Here is a 15,438-nt window from a genome sequence, read left to right as displayed (position 1 = left end):
ATTCGAAAACCAGCATATCATCAACATGATCCCACAAGGGGGATGTGATGATCTGATAGCAAACAGAGATAATAATGGTAACTGTAAGCGCAAGAATACCTTTATCATTGGTGACTTTAATCAAGTTAGAACAATTTGTGATCCAAGCAATTGTATCAATGCAAATAGAAATCTTTATAAAAGCCCCACAGACGTGCACATTCTGTATTGTAAACTGCTGGGACAAACAACCGATACCCATTGTACACACAGATACAGATGAAAAGGCGTATTGTAATTGCATGTGATAAAATCAATCATTTCCTTCAGCCTGTGCACTTTGAATGTTGCTCTTGAGTTGAGAGATGCTGTGAGCTTGCTGCCATCTTTAAACATCACTTCATGATGCTGGTTTAGATGCTTTATAAGACTTTGTTACGTTTCTTAAACAGTGATGAAAATAATAAAGAGGAAATATGAGAGAAGTGATTTTCAGTGAACGTTGAAAAAAATACCACAATAACAAAAATGATGGCAACATTGCTGCACTTTGCTTTCTTAGCTTGCATATTGTACATTTTCACAGTTGTTTCTAATTGGCTCCATCTTCTCTCGCTGTCACAGCTGTTGCTCAACTTTCAGCACTCATTAAATTAAAAAAACAACAAACAAAACAACCAAGCTGCTGCTGGTAAGGTTGGCATTCTTGCAAGACTCAGTAACACAAAACAAATAAAAAAATGCACATCCCATGTTTATCCCATGTGATTCCAGGCTGAGTTTATGCATTTATGCTTATTTGTTTATAAAATATTAGAAGCTGCTCTGAGGTCATTTGTTACTAAAGAAAAACAAACAAACACTGTGTCATTATTTAATCCACTAAAACTAAGACACAATGCAGAAGCAGTGTGTGAAAACTAAGTGCACCTTCACTGGTGTAGCATCTGCCTTAGAAACAATGAAGTCAAATGAAACTGTTTAATCATCTCTATGTGCTAAAGGCTCATTTTAATGCAGCATTAATCACGTTGCTTTAACAGTGCTGCATTTTAATAATGTTTATCACGTTCTTTGTAGATTTTAATTATCACCATCGTCGCTGTGATAACATGTCTGGTTGGAGCAGGCGGCACTCAGGGATCATGTTGTGTGGAAGAAGAGTCATGTGATTGTTTTTTTTAAAGCTTTTTTTATATGAGTGCACAGAGTGTGAAACAGAAAGATAGGATTGACAGAGAAAGCTGATCATGTCTGTTGTGACACCTGCAATCTCTGACTAGAGTTTTAGGTTTTGTCAGGCAGCTAACACAAAGAAAGCCTGGCTTCATTGTACAAATACAACTTACATATACAATACATGACATATTACACAGAGTCATTATTTATTCAACAAAAACTAAGCCAGATGCAGTTTTTGGATTTTATTTCAAAATGTTCTTATTCTGATTGTTTACTTAATATATTTAGACACATTTGGTTTATTTCTATAAAAATGATATTTTACACAAAACTTCAAACAGCTGCCTGCAAACATGGCTCTTTATTGTAAAGCCAGGTATGAACAACAACCTGCAGCTGCATGCTGTTGTGCTCATTGGTGTCACATTAGGTTCTGAACCACAAACAGAGAAGTTTCTTAGAACTGCTGGGCTAGTGATGTAGGTGTTGATGCAAATGATGGCTTAGGGTGGTGCTACGACAGTGTATAAAAACTGAAGCTCCCAGAGCCAAGTGTTATTTGTTCTTCCGTAACTGAGGTGAACTATAACCTGCTCAGGTAGAATTTAATAACAGCGTGTCTGAACTGCTCGTCTCCAGGCTTCACGTCTCATTCTGTAAGAACTTGTTGTTTGTTTATGAACTTTTTATAAACAACAGACTTTTGTATACTTCCAAGAAAGAGGGAGAACTTACTCTTCTGCCACACTCACGTTCATCTTTATCTGTCATCAGTTCAGATAAAAGCATCACTGATTATTCTGAACACTGTTTTAAAGCTTCTGCGTCACTCTGATTTCTTCTTAAAGTTGGCAGACAGGATTGTGAAGGACATAGTGGATCCCCCCTTTTAATGAGCATATTATCTGTGAACACTGAATACAAACAACCTAAATGCTCATTAAAGAAGCAGGTTGGCTCATAAAGTGCTCTGTACTTATTTTATGCAAGTGCTGTTTCTGGAAACAACCACCATCTGTAATCAACACAGGACTTATTGAGCTGTCAGGTGTGCAGACAACATGGCACATTTTGGGAACACCTATAGTTGATGTCTTAATTATGAAAATAGCTACTATGTAGTTGATGCTTCCTGTTCTGCCAGAGCAGGTGCAGCCTTTGTGGAAGTGGGTTCCACTGGACCAGCGTCTGTGAACGATCCACTGTGGGTGATTTTTTTTTTGACCTTACATCTGTGTGTAAGGACCAACCACAACCATCTAAAATCTTTGCATGTTATTGTATCTTCTGTGTAAGAAGTACACAGCATACCCTGATGATCAGCTTCAAGGGTTCTCAGTGTAGGATGCATACAGTATGTCATGCTGAAATATAGAGCACTTACAATAGAACCCACTAGAAACCAATTATTTTAGCCTGGTTCCTTAAATCTATGGCATTTTTCCCATGCTGACTGATATGCTGCTCAGTGTCTTTTGCTGTCTGTCATGATCCTGGGCCATGTTGGCCCAGCATTCTTAGTTTTCATATGTTTTGTGTGTTGTTCTTTATTTATGCCATGGTTTCTCTTAAGATGTTCCTTATTTGATTACCTCCTGTGTGTCCCTCTGTTTATCTGTGAGCCCTCGTTTCCCCTCCTTGAGTTTTATTCCATGTTTTCCCAGCCCGTTATGTCCGTGCTCTCCCCGTGCTGTCTCTCCTCCTCTCTGAACCTCCGTGTACTTCCTGTTTTACTTTGACAGTCTCCCGTCAGTGTTGCGTTCACTCCTGCCGTGTCTTGTTATGATTATCAGTGTCACCTGTGTTCCCCGTGTGCTCCCACTTCCCTCGTTAACCCTCTGTGTATTTATGTCTGCGTCTCCCTCAGTTCTGTGTCGCGTTCTCCCTCATTCATGGCCGTGTGTTTCTCTGTGTATTACGTTATAGTTTCCTCGTTTAGGTTGTATGGTTTTTCTCTCCAGCAATAAAGCTGTGTTTTGAGTTCATTCCTGCCTCCGTGAGCTTGCGTTTGGGTGCTAAAACAACTAAAACATGTTGACATCAAATGGTATGTTATTTGAAATCTATATGAAATAATGACACATCTATGTTTTCCAATTTTTTTTATTTATTAATTTTATTTTTTCCACAGTTGTGTAAATTAGTCTGTCTGTGGACTGCCAGCCAACACATCCACAACACCAACAACTCAGACAGCACAAAGCCTTTTAAGTTGGCGAGGCGTGATAGCAAATGCAGTGCAGGTACATCCATCTCACCTGCAGCAGCATCGCAGACCACGCCCCCCCTCCACACCACTCTTTCCTCATAGTTGCTCACCATCGTTGCGCTCAGAGGGTAGAAGGTCCCGATCGAAGTGCACAGGTAACTTCCCTTCACATTTCACGACAATGATCCTGTTAGTGAGAAGCCTGCCTTCATACTGGCAGCTGGGTTTCCTGGCTCCCTGATGCTTTAGCTTACATTTAATTATGCGAAACGTTGCGGTACTATACGTCATGCCGCTATTTTCATCGTACCTCCCATCACCTCTACAAATGGATTTGACCTTTGCTGGAATGCTGAGGATGAATGTGTTGGTTTCCTTACAACTGTTGTCAAGTTTGTAGATATTCCTATTTGATATTTCTGTGTTACACAGCTTTTCAGTCATCTTAGCATGTACATGCTGTCTTCTAAACTTTTCATAAGGTGTTTCTTCAGGTCGGTGCTCGCTTGGTTGAAAATTGTTCACTTTGGAAAATCCGGAAACAAAGAGCAGCACGAGCATCATGCAGACAAACAGTGTCTTCATCGTCTCCTGGAGAAGAAAACACATGGACATTTTTCCACATTAAGAATTTGGCAGATACATCCTTTTGGATCCTGAAGCTCAGTAAGTCGTCTTTGTGAGCTGCAAACACACACGACAAGAGGACTGATAGACCTTTTTCTTTAAATGAAAGAAGTCGTTTTATTTATAGTTTTCTTTTTTATTTATTTCTAATCATATATATATTACTTTGTTCTCTGTTTATTTTTTATTTTTCAACTGTTAGGACGATTTCTAAATATCCTGAACAAGCCTGATCTGGACAGCTCCTGGAAGCAGATTCAGGCGTGATGATGTCATTTTCAACTGGAAAAAGAAGCTTTGAAAAGCTGAAGTAGTTTAAATGTTTAGATATTTAACCTTGTTGTATTACTTTATATTTTATATTCATCGTATTAAGACATCAAGATATTTGTTTTTGCCTTAAAATTTTGTGTTTTCATTTATACTTTTTGTTATTATTTTTTTCAATTTTGTCATTTTGCCTTTTTTACTTGATGTGATTTGGATAAATATATATTTATATCTACAGATATATTGAGAGAGTTTTTCTCTGGGTTTCACAAGCCCATTTTATAGATAAAAGTCCAGGTCATAATAGATCCGGTTCATTGAGAACAAAGTTTAAATCAGATTTAATATAAATGCCTTTCTGCACTCAGTTATTCTTTCCTGTCATATGTTTCAGTGTGCTCTGTAGTAACAATGACACACTGCAAAATAAAAATCAAACAGAACTCAAGACACTATGGATTTTCCTCCAATTCGTATCTGTTTGTGTAATTTATAGGATTTTTTATTTCAAGCTTTTCCAAATTAAGACGCTCACCTTTTCTTTCCTTTACTAATGATGATGATTAACCTGCAGTGGTTCAGGTATAAGTTGGTTGTCTGGAACAGCAGGTGATGAAGATGTCGTGAAGGGTCTGTGGTTAATGTATATAGTGGGTTCATTACATAACTGGATAGGCAACATCTGACAGTCAGTTTAAATAAGATCTTGTTGTATTTGAACACAAATCAGCAAAAACAGGTCTCTCACCGTGCAAATATACAGCTTACGTAGGTTTAGTATGCTCACCGAATGCAGTGTTTAGTGTAGCAGCAGAATTATGACAGTTTATGGAGATGTTCAACGTGAGCCTGCTGCCCAGCTTTAAAAGGAAAATCATTTTAAATGATACATAATAAGTTCTTACCAAAAGAGGAATGCAGACGGAGATGAGCAGAGATCTCTTCTGCAGTTCAGATGCTGCTGTGAGTTCTAGTTCACTTCTGTCACAGAGGAACAAAGTGTGTTTGGATCTGGACACTTTGATTTTTATACTTCTGATCAGCACCAGGAAACTTTAACACTTCTTTTTTCCCCTTTTTAAGTATAATTTTTGGCAAATAAAGTGAGTGTATTGACCATTTGCAGTTAAAATGTTGAACAATCTTTTTATTTTTGTTTTACTACCAGTTGGTTGTAATAATTTCATATGAGGATTTAAATGGATGTATAACAAAACAAAGGATAAAAGTATATATAAAAGTATATTTAATGAAGCTGATCGAACAACAGTGCAATATGGCATGATGACAGTGTTTACAATTTTGGCAGGAGAACAAAAGATAAATATTATAAAATACAAGACATGAAAATCTCAGAGGTCAGGGGTCGGGGGCCCAGGAAGTCTGACCCACAGATTCCAGGTCTGACTTCGAGTACATAAAATATCTTTCTTGTGGGGAAGGAGCCTGAGTTAGAGCAGGAAGTTACACCATATTGACATTGTTGGGGTAGCCTCAATGCCAGTGTTGGACTCTCCAGTTTCCTTGAAGGAGGTTTGACTTTGTGCCATCGTTGGCTGGACTCTGTGCTCATTGATATCCCCGTATCAGTGAGTTAAGACACCATGCATTTATTTTCTGTGTGGCACACAACAAGAAAACAAGCCAAGAGAGAACACATCAGCCTCCAATGACAGTTTATTAAAAGGTTTATTGGAGGTTATTTGTTGTGTTATTGAACCTGTGTGCTAATGAAAGAGTGTCCTTAATAAACGTACTCCATAAGGAAGTGTGTTCACAAGTGCACAGAACACATTAGGGCACAGGTCAGTGATCGGTTTTACAATTGTATTGTCAGATCGATGGACACTTTCGGATACTTGGATATTCAGGTGATTAGAGGAGCAGAGATGATCAGCTGATCAGGATTTGGTGGTGTGTTGGATCAGGTGGTGGAGAGATACAGGACAGGCCTGACATACACAAACGTATAGTGAAGGTGCAGAGGCTCAGATCTGTGACATCGTCCCAGCTCAGTGTCCATATTTAGATGTAACAGTGCTATAGACTTTACCTGACAACTTGTATGAGTAATGTTTTCATCTCAGGCATGTAAATTTCATTTGTGAATATATTTTTAATACTTGTACAACAGATTTTTTTGAGTGTTAAATAGAAATTATATGCTGAAACTGAAGTGATGGGTCGCACTCTTTAGTTCACCCCTGCTCTCGAAACAATGTAGGTGGTCCAGTTAACATATTTACATTTTTTCATTTGCTTTTGCTGTTTCACTTGCAAAATATTTCCAGTGTGACATTTGATCAGGTCTTGTAAACCTTGTCGTTAACCAAGCAGTCACTCCCAGGCTGCTGTGCTGATCACCGGATCTTAACTTAATTGTCACAGTGCACTCAGAACAAAACAGCCATGCAGAGATATGAGTCACAGTGACATTAAAACTGATGAAGACCGTCGTCGTTAGAACCAGCAAACTGAACGAACTAAAAAAGATCATCTAAATTCAACTGGTCTAAAATATCAGGATCTCAGTGTTAAGTCCATATTTTTGAAGTAGAAGCTTTTACTGGTTTTACTTAAGAAAAAGAAATAATAAGGAATTGTTTTGGAATTTGTCCAGGTTAACAGATGAAATCATGTTCAGTGCTTTGTCCTGTCAGTAAACACAGATTCTTTATTTGCACTGAATGGGACAGCATATAATTTCACTGTGTTAAGATTCAAAGTTGAGGAAGGAGAGTACACACCACCCATGGTCCAGAAGGTCTTGGTCAAACAATGATTTTAATGAACACACGTGTGGGAAGACACTCTGTACGCAGACAGCCAGTAGTCCTCGACTTAATCAAAGCATGAACAGATATTTTATAGCATCAGGGTTTGTTTACTGACGCCCCTTCATGCGTCACCGGTACATTTTATACATAGATCAGATCAACACCAGAATGACTTTTCACCTAGAAAATCATCTTCTATTTTCATGGCTTGGTACTTTCCGTTCTCTCCTCTAAATAAATCTAACTAATGTGTGTGTATGTGTTGACCTCACATGCTCTTTGTGTCACCTCTTCACCTACTGTCTGTGTCTCGTCTGCTTTCGGTTTCAGTTCTGCAAAAGGCACACTCTCCAAACCTGCAACTTCCTGTCAGCCTGCAACTTAGTCTTTCTGAGAGACACACTGTTTAACCCCTGAATGCAATATAAACTCCAGATTATATTCTTAATGCAATGGTAATAATGACAATTATTTAACAATAGCAGTAAAATAATTTCCCTGCTCCACAACTGCTTTTGGCGTAATGACAATAAAAGATAGTTTCAAAGTCTGACCTGCAAAGCCCGTCCACCCAGTGTCCTCCTCAGTCATGCTGGTTGCATGATTGCTGTAGAAGTGCTAAACTACTGTGACCTGATTAATTGAACTGAGCTCACACTGCAATAACTAATCAGTGAGGTGGTAGTTTAAGTACTTCATTACCAAAATGTATAAATGAAGTACATCAGAAGATGTTGGGGAAGAAGCACTTCACCGGGTGGGCCTGGACCCCCGAGGCCTGTCCCTGTGCCGACCTCGTCTGAGTCTAATAGATTTATAAGATAGAGCTCATCAAAAGACTAAGATATGAATATAAACATGATATTTGTCAGTTTAATTTAATGTTAAGTTGAACTGGAGTTAACCAGAATCCTTTACTCTTCCAACTCCTCTACTTTGTCTAACAGTTAGCTTAGCTTAGCCTAGCCAAGTTTTCTTTGCAAAATTGCTAATTGCATGGTTTCAAATTGCAGTTTTGATTTTAAGTGGACTAATTGTTCAGACCTGCTCTGGGGCCTGTCTGAAGTATTAAATTGACATATATTTGTCTCAACACCTACGCAGGAGAACTTTTTTGTAAGTGTGAAATGGAAAATAGAAGAAGAAGTAGAGATGTGGGTGTTCCTATTTACATATTTTTATTTTCTGTTTCTTTAGCCAAACATGTTATTTGATCAGAGCACCTGCCTGTACACCTGCTGTTAACCAAGCAGTTATTTTCAAGCTGCTACACTGATCACAAAGTCAGGACATATGAATGACAGGAAGTGTCCAGTGACACGTACCGATATTAATGACAACAATGATGGGTCAAAGCAACATATGATGAGCATTTATTACGATATCCTGATAAATGTAATGCAGCGGGATAACTTCTACAGTTATTATGTTAGTGATGATGCCTCTTTGCTTTTCATTTATTCACAGCTTTGTGGCGTACGATGGAGTGTCAGGGCCACATTAAGATGATAACCTGCCACGGCTGCAGTACCCTCTACAACACGGCTTGTGTCAATGATTTAGTTAAGCAAACTGATCAGCTGTCTCATTGTGTCTTTTGTGTGTTTGGTTTTGTGTTTTCAATGAACTGAAAGCCCTCTTTAATGCACGAGGGTGTGACCATCCACATTCTCTCATCTGTCCAGTGTCAGCCATTCATTTTGTGCAAATGGTCAAGTCTTCCAAGTGTGCGTGCTTTTCCTTCTGACCAGATACAGCTTTTTGCACCATAACTTTATTGTCCTGATACTGATCCCCACACTGTGTATGTGCACTAAAACAGCAATCATTTCACTGCTCAGGTTACAAAATGTCATAAGATGCTGCATGGCCGTACAAGATAGACTTTGGTTAGCAACAACTCTCTGAGGCCTCAACTGTGAAGCAGAACGCTGTCTTATCCGGCTAACTTCAAGAGCCAAGTTATCCTTTGAACCTAATCTGCTCCAAAGCAATTTATGTTCCAAATGTGAGATCACCAGGTACAAAATCACCACCTACTAACCAGTAAGACCAAAAAAGAACAAAATAAATAAAATCCCCGATCCTGGAAGGTCCCTCAGAGCGCTGTGTGCAGAGAGTAGGAGGGTGTAATATTTTTCAGCAGAGTCTGACGTCTTTGTCTTTCCATGATTAGCAACGATAATGAACATAGATTCTCTACAACTTTACTGTTTTGGAAGTATTAATTTATGATCCTAAAGCAGGACACCTGCACTGTAATTAATGACCTCACATCACATGTTTAAATTATGCTTTTACATTTAACCTTTTAATCAGACCAACAACAAGCTCATACTCAATTTTAGCAGCAGTCATTGTGACACTGATGATAAAACTTGTGTAAAATTGCAAAACTGTAAAAAGAAATAAAAAAAAAAAAAAAAAAAAAAAAGCATTTTTGTAGCTCAATGTTGAAATTACAGGTAACTTCACTGGTTGGCTGTTTCACCTGTAACACTTCAAAATAACATGCTAAGGTTTAATAGGTTATAAGGAATATACTCTGAGCCCTGAGCAGTGTTGTGCTAATAAGAGACGTTTTGTGTGTGCAGTGAACCAGTAAGTTTTGTATTTCATAATTTATTGAGTTTCTATTATCCTTTCTGACCTGCGTTAATGAAGCAGTCATTAGAGCACCATGTCCGCTATAATAGTTCTGTAGTTTGATGCTTGAGTTGTTGCAGACTTGTTGAAACTCCCTCACCCGTCAAAGCAGCGTCTTTGTTATTCGAGTCCAGCAGATGGCAGTGTTTCACTGTCTGACGGCTGTCTGAAGCTTCAGCTGGATTATCCGTTTGCTATGTTTGCCATGTTACAGTGGGGAGGAAAAACTCCCTTTTAACAGGAATATCTAGACATGAGTGATTACTGCAGTGGGGCACTATCTGTGCTATCTATAAGAAATGTTAGCAACAATAAAACTCTGAGGATCAGGGCTCCATTTCACTCCAGTGTTCAGTGGCATTTTAACCCTTGTATGGTGTTCGGGTCTGTGAGACCCGTGTTCAGTTTTTTTCAAAAGAAAAATTAAACAATTAATTATTTTTTCACGTGTAAATGTGTTGTGTCTTTCCACTCACTCCACTTGATTATAACTGATTTATTTATAACATTTTATATAAAAGAAAAACGAGAAGCACATTAATTCATAAATGTGATCTAACAAAGGTAAAGGGAAAAAATTAACCATGTTTGCTGTTCATATGTCTTGTAATTGGGATGAAGTAAACATCTGTTGAGTAATTTAACATAAAATTGTTTGATAGTGTTAATTTGGAAAGCCAAAACTCTAGCGGGTCCACCAGACCCATGAACACTGGCTGAGTAACAAAAATACGAACACCACACAAGGGTTAAAAGAGTGAATACCGACGCTGAATGTCTTTGTAAAGCAAAAGCACTTTGTTAGCCTTTACAGAGCAAAGCTATGGATCAATGTGCAGTGAAGAAAAATCGAGGTGGCCAGTCTGTCCTTTCCTAACCAATCACAGAGCTCCTTACATTGCACCATGTGGCTAATTTGCGTTTTACTGATATTGCTGGGCTGCTGTCAATCATTTTGTCTTCATATTACAACAGAGCATTGACCTGTAACCTGTTTAATTCATACTGAGTATTTAAAAAAAATGTATTGTCATAATAAATTCTGCCTCACTGAAACACCATTTTGCATTAGCCTCTATCACCTGACTTGTCACTGATGATATCACTGCATGAGCAGGCGAGCAGTAGCGGCGGGGGGGTGTAGGTGAAGCTCATGAAGAACAAAATTCTGTACGAGCGGATGCAGTGAGTCCAATAACCAGGGGTAACTGGAAATAAGGTGTTGTAGGTTGGCTTCCACAGTGTAAAGAGACACTTCTCCCTCATGCTCTAACAGCTGGTAAATCAATTTAGAAGCAGAGTCGATAACGGCCTCCTGAAGCTCCCTAGGTGGGGTGACTGCCGCTGGATCCATATCTGGCTGGTCCGTACTGTCACGGCGGGTGAGGAGAGCCGTGTGAAAATAATAAATGAGGATCCAATCGCAGGCAGTAGTGGAGAAGTGAAGGTGGTTTATTGAACACAAAAATAAATATGGACAAACAGCAAATGGAGCACGAACTAAACTAAACTGGAAACAACTAAACTACAGAGCACAAACACACGGGTGAGACATGGTGGATACACAGACAGACCAGCAACTACAATGACAGAGGACACGACTTAAATACACAGAGAAACAGGGGAATTACACACAGGTGGGAATAATCAACAAGACGAGACAGAGGTAAAACTGAACACACTCACATGAGACGCAGACCTTCACAATAAAACAGGAACAAGAAACCATCACACTAAGACGCAGACACGACATAGAGAGAGAGACAGAAAATGACACATGGAACTAAACTAAACCTGCAAAAACATGACAACTCAAAATACTGGGTCAAACTGACCCAGAACCGTGACAGACTTTCTATAATGTTTTGCTTCAGCATGTCCTGCTTTTCTGTAATGTTATTTCTACAGTTTTAGCAGTTCTTCTCGAGGGAAAGAGAAAGAAGGTTGTGTAGCCTTTGCAGAGAAGATGAAATGCATTCATGTAAATCAAAATGCATCTTTTAATTGAGGTAGAGGTTTGTCAGAGATATTATTCTCATAATGTACCTTTGTCCCAGCTGATTACCTTCATTAAACAGCAGGTTGCAAAAACCTCTTGTGTACCTCTTTTCAACCACTGGGAGGCGCTACAGCTTCATTCCTTTCACACTAAGGCAGCGGTAGGGAACTCCAGGCGTCGAGGGCCGGTGTCCCTGCAGGTTTTAGACGTTCCCTACCCCTGCACTAAGGCCTTTGAAATCTTCATTAACACTGAGCTTGAAATTTCTATCAGTCGAATGCAAAGGAGTCCTGTGGTTGTAGGACAGAGGTAGGGAACGTTAATCTGCCATCATTTAGATTATATGACAACAACCTTCAAATCTGAAGTCTCAGAAATCTGCTTCATGTACAAGTTCCTCCAATAATCAGGGCTAATATCACCAAATTGTACATAAACAGACTTTTACATGTTAAATATTTCTCAAATATGGGGGAAAAAACAATATAAAATACTATATTATTAACAAAATATCTTAAGATACAGCTACAAATTGCTTGAAACATTTGTAATGAAATATATAAAACAGCTTTATTGTCAGTGAGGACAAAGTTATAGTGATGCTGTGCTGGAGTGTTCAAAAGAAGACAGAGACATGAAGTATAAATATTGTATAATATTAAATATAAGAAAGAACAAAGTTATAAAAACATTAATAATTGAAATCTGCAACAATATTCACATAAAGTGTAAAATACAGAGTTAACTGTTTAATAGGTAAAGTTTAGGTCTTGCAGTCGAACAATGATCCCAAACACAGCAGCAAATCTACAGCAGAATAGCTGAAAAGCAAAGTCCAGACCTCAACCTGGGACATTCAGAGAGCTGTGCTTAAATAAATGCCCACAAACCGCAAAGAACTGAAGCAACGTTGTAATGAAGAGTGGGCCAACATTCCTCCACAACAATATGAGAGACTGATAAAGTCAAGCAGAAAACAATTAGCTCACATTTGTGCTGCTAGAAGTGTTTCTAGTTATTCACAGGACTGTAGTTTGAATTTAAAGAAATGTGAAAGTGCACTGAAATTAACATAAAGTTATTGCAATTTTTAAAAAAAAATCAAGAACTCTAAGAGGAAGAAACAATGTAAACCACACAATTTTTTTCCTTATATTCTCCACACGGCAATGCACATAACAGACATAAAATATTTGCATTTATCAATAGAAAATATACAATTTTTCCATAGTCATAGCCAGGCCCGATTACTGCCAAACCTGTGCTGAATCAATCACTTAAACAGGACCTGTCTGACAAAGTAGAGTAGACCAAAAGATCCTCAAAAACTACACATCATGGCGCAATCCAAGGAAATTCAGAAGCAAATAAGAAACAAAGTAATTGAGATCTCTCAGTCTGGAGATGCAACGTCAAGATGAACAGAATCCAGTTTCTGGGATCCTGAAGGAGAATGTCTGGCCATCTGTTCACGACCACAAGCTGAAGTGCACTTGATCCAAAGCACACCAACAAGTCCACCTCTAAGCAGCTTAAGTAAAACAAAAGAAAGACTTTGGAATGGCTTAGCCAAAGTTCATACGTGAATCTGATTGAGGTGCTGTGACCTTGGAAAGGTGGTTCATACTCAAAAACCCTCCAGTGTGGCTGAATTACAACAATTTTGCAAAGATGAGTGGGCAGAAATTCTTCCACCACCTCGTAAAGGACTCATTGCCAGTTATCCCAAACGCTTTATTGCAGATGTTTCTACTCAGGGTGGCCCAACCAGTTATTAGGTTTAGGGGGCAATCACTTTTTCCACACAGGGCCATAATAATGGCCGCCTTAATAATAAATGCCTTGATTTAGGAACTACTTTTAATGTTTACTTGTGCTATTTTGCAAAAAATAAAATCTCTGCAAAAACATCAAAACTGTTGACCATCTGACCTCAATATGAAATGATTAATCTTTTGACAAAAAACATTTAGATTTGTAAAAATAAAGAAACCATAGAGGAACAAACAATGTTGTTTGCTACGTTCTAACATGGCAATCTAAATAACAGTAATGCAAACATATATATTTATCAATAAAAACAGATCGCCTTTTCACTGTTACAAAAGTCAAGTATATCAATGTTTGTTCAGCTTTCATAAATGTAAGTTTATAAGTACATAGTACATTTTTTGGTAAAGTCCAACTTCTTTTAATACATGCAACACATTTCAGAACATTTGGGACAGAGACAACAAAAGACTGGAAATACTTTGTAAAAATCTGGTGAAAGACTTTAAAGCCAGTGGGATTAAATGGGAAACATAAAATTTAATACTAGACAAAGACCGATTGAATCGTGAAGCAAAGAATTAATAACTAAATCACAAGTAGAAAATGTTATGCAGATATTATTGGATAGATTTTGGTGTAGAAAAAAATGACAAGAAATCAAAAATGAAAGTTATCTGGTCTTTTTCTTTAAAGAGTAGCCTACTGCAGAGCAGCAACACTGACAAAGACCATCATCACCAATACTGCAGCTAATACAATGATCCAGGAGGAAACTTGAAAAAGCAGGAAAAATGTGACACTGATCAAAATGAATACATCAATTATTGATCAAAGAGAAAATGCATACTACCACAATGCATTGTTATTGCATCTCAGTTTCTCACCATCACTGATAATCTGACGTCTGCTGGACCTCAGGAATCGTCTCCATCACCTCTCTGTGAGGAGCAGAGAGCACTCGTGCTGCACATCCCACCTGTGTGCTGTGTTTACGTGAACCTGAGAGCACAGCTGTAGTGGTGACAGTGAATGTAGCGTTGGTGTTGGACACACTGACAGTGTTGTACTGTGAGAAGCTGAGGTCTTGTTGTGAGACACTGAGTGTTACAGTGGGAGCAGGTCGACCAGTGGCTGAACAGGAAACAACCCACTCTTCAGCAGAGTTTGACTCTCTGACATCAACAACAGGTTCATGCAGCTCTGTGAAGGATCAGGAGATATAAAATAAGGAGTATATTGTTAAAGATACATTGACTTCTAACACATGTAACGCATTAAGGTAAAATTTCTTACCATAAGGATGTGTTACACGATTTATGAACCCCAGTTTGTTAATTATTTGTTCATTATTCATAACTATATACTTAATTTTTTAAAAATTAAGTGTTTTTGGTCAAATGGAATTTCTTTTTGGGTAATTTTAGCCCCTTTTAGCCCTCTGCCAAAATGTTTTAACCTTTCTGTCTCTAACAGTAAAACATCATTCCTTTATCTTCTGTGTCTGGTGTGTTGGTCAGGATTAGCTAGCTTGGCAAAAAGTTCACATTAAACAATTAAAGTGTGTTACTGTGAGGTGTGTGTTCGTACTATGAGTCACAGCTCGAGTTTTCTTGCGGGTGAAGGTTTTTCACCTCGCTGTCATTCTTGCATAAAAGTGTTTGACCCCTTCAGAAAAAAAAACGAAATTTGGGATTATTTTTTGTTTTGTTCATTGTGTGTATTTGTTTCTACTTTTTACTTTTTCTTTTACTGTGTCAACCTGTGTTGTTTTTAGACATGGTTATTGATTGATTGATATGTCTTTGATTAAAATACAGCCTACTCCACATCCTCCAAGTTACAGAGAAGAGGAACCATCTGGGGTGAACTTGTGCACTTGGTATTGGCTGTCATGGTCCCTGTGCCTCTCCGGCTCGCTCATGTTGGCCACAGGTTTGTTTTGTTTTCTCTCCTGCTTCCCTGGGTGGAGCTCATTG

At 38.4% G+C, this 15,438-nt stretch overlaps 1 long non-coding RNA gene across 1 annotated transcript; it reads right to left on the bottom strand.

Moving 5' to 3' along the window:
* Nucleotides 1-4,818: 4,818 nt before the first annotated feature.
* Nucleotides 4,819-8,353, bottom strand: LOC113017672 (uncharacterized). The gene is made up of 3 exons (XR_003271547.1): nt 7,599-8,353; nt 5,173-5,248; nt 4,819-4,899 (listed from the first exon to the last, which is right to left on the bottom strand). It is a non-coding gene; the product is annotated as an uncharacterized LOC113017672 (long non-coding RNA).
* Nucleotides 8,354-15,438: the final 7,085 nt, after the last annotated feature.

This window comes from Astatotilapia calliptera, unplaced genomic scaffold (genome assembly GCF_900246225.1).
Source record: "Astatotilapia calliptera unplaced genomic scaffold, fAstCal1.2 U_scaffold_18, whole genome shotgun sequence".
NCBI classification, from domain to species: Eukaryota; Metazoa; Chordata; class Actinopteri; order Cichliformes; family Cichlidae; genus Astatotilapia; species Astatotilapia calliptera.
This window is presented reverse-complemented; position numbering and strand designations above follow the sequence as displayed.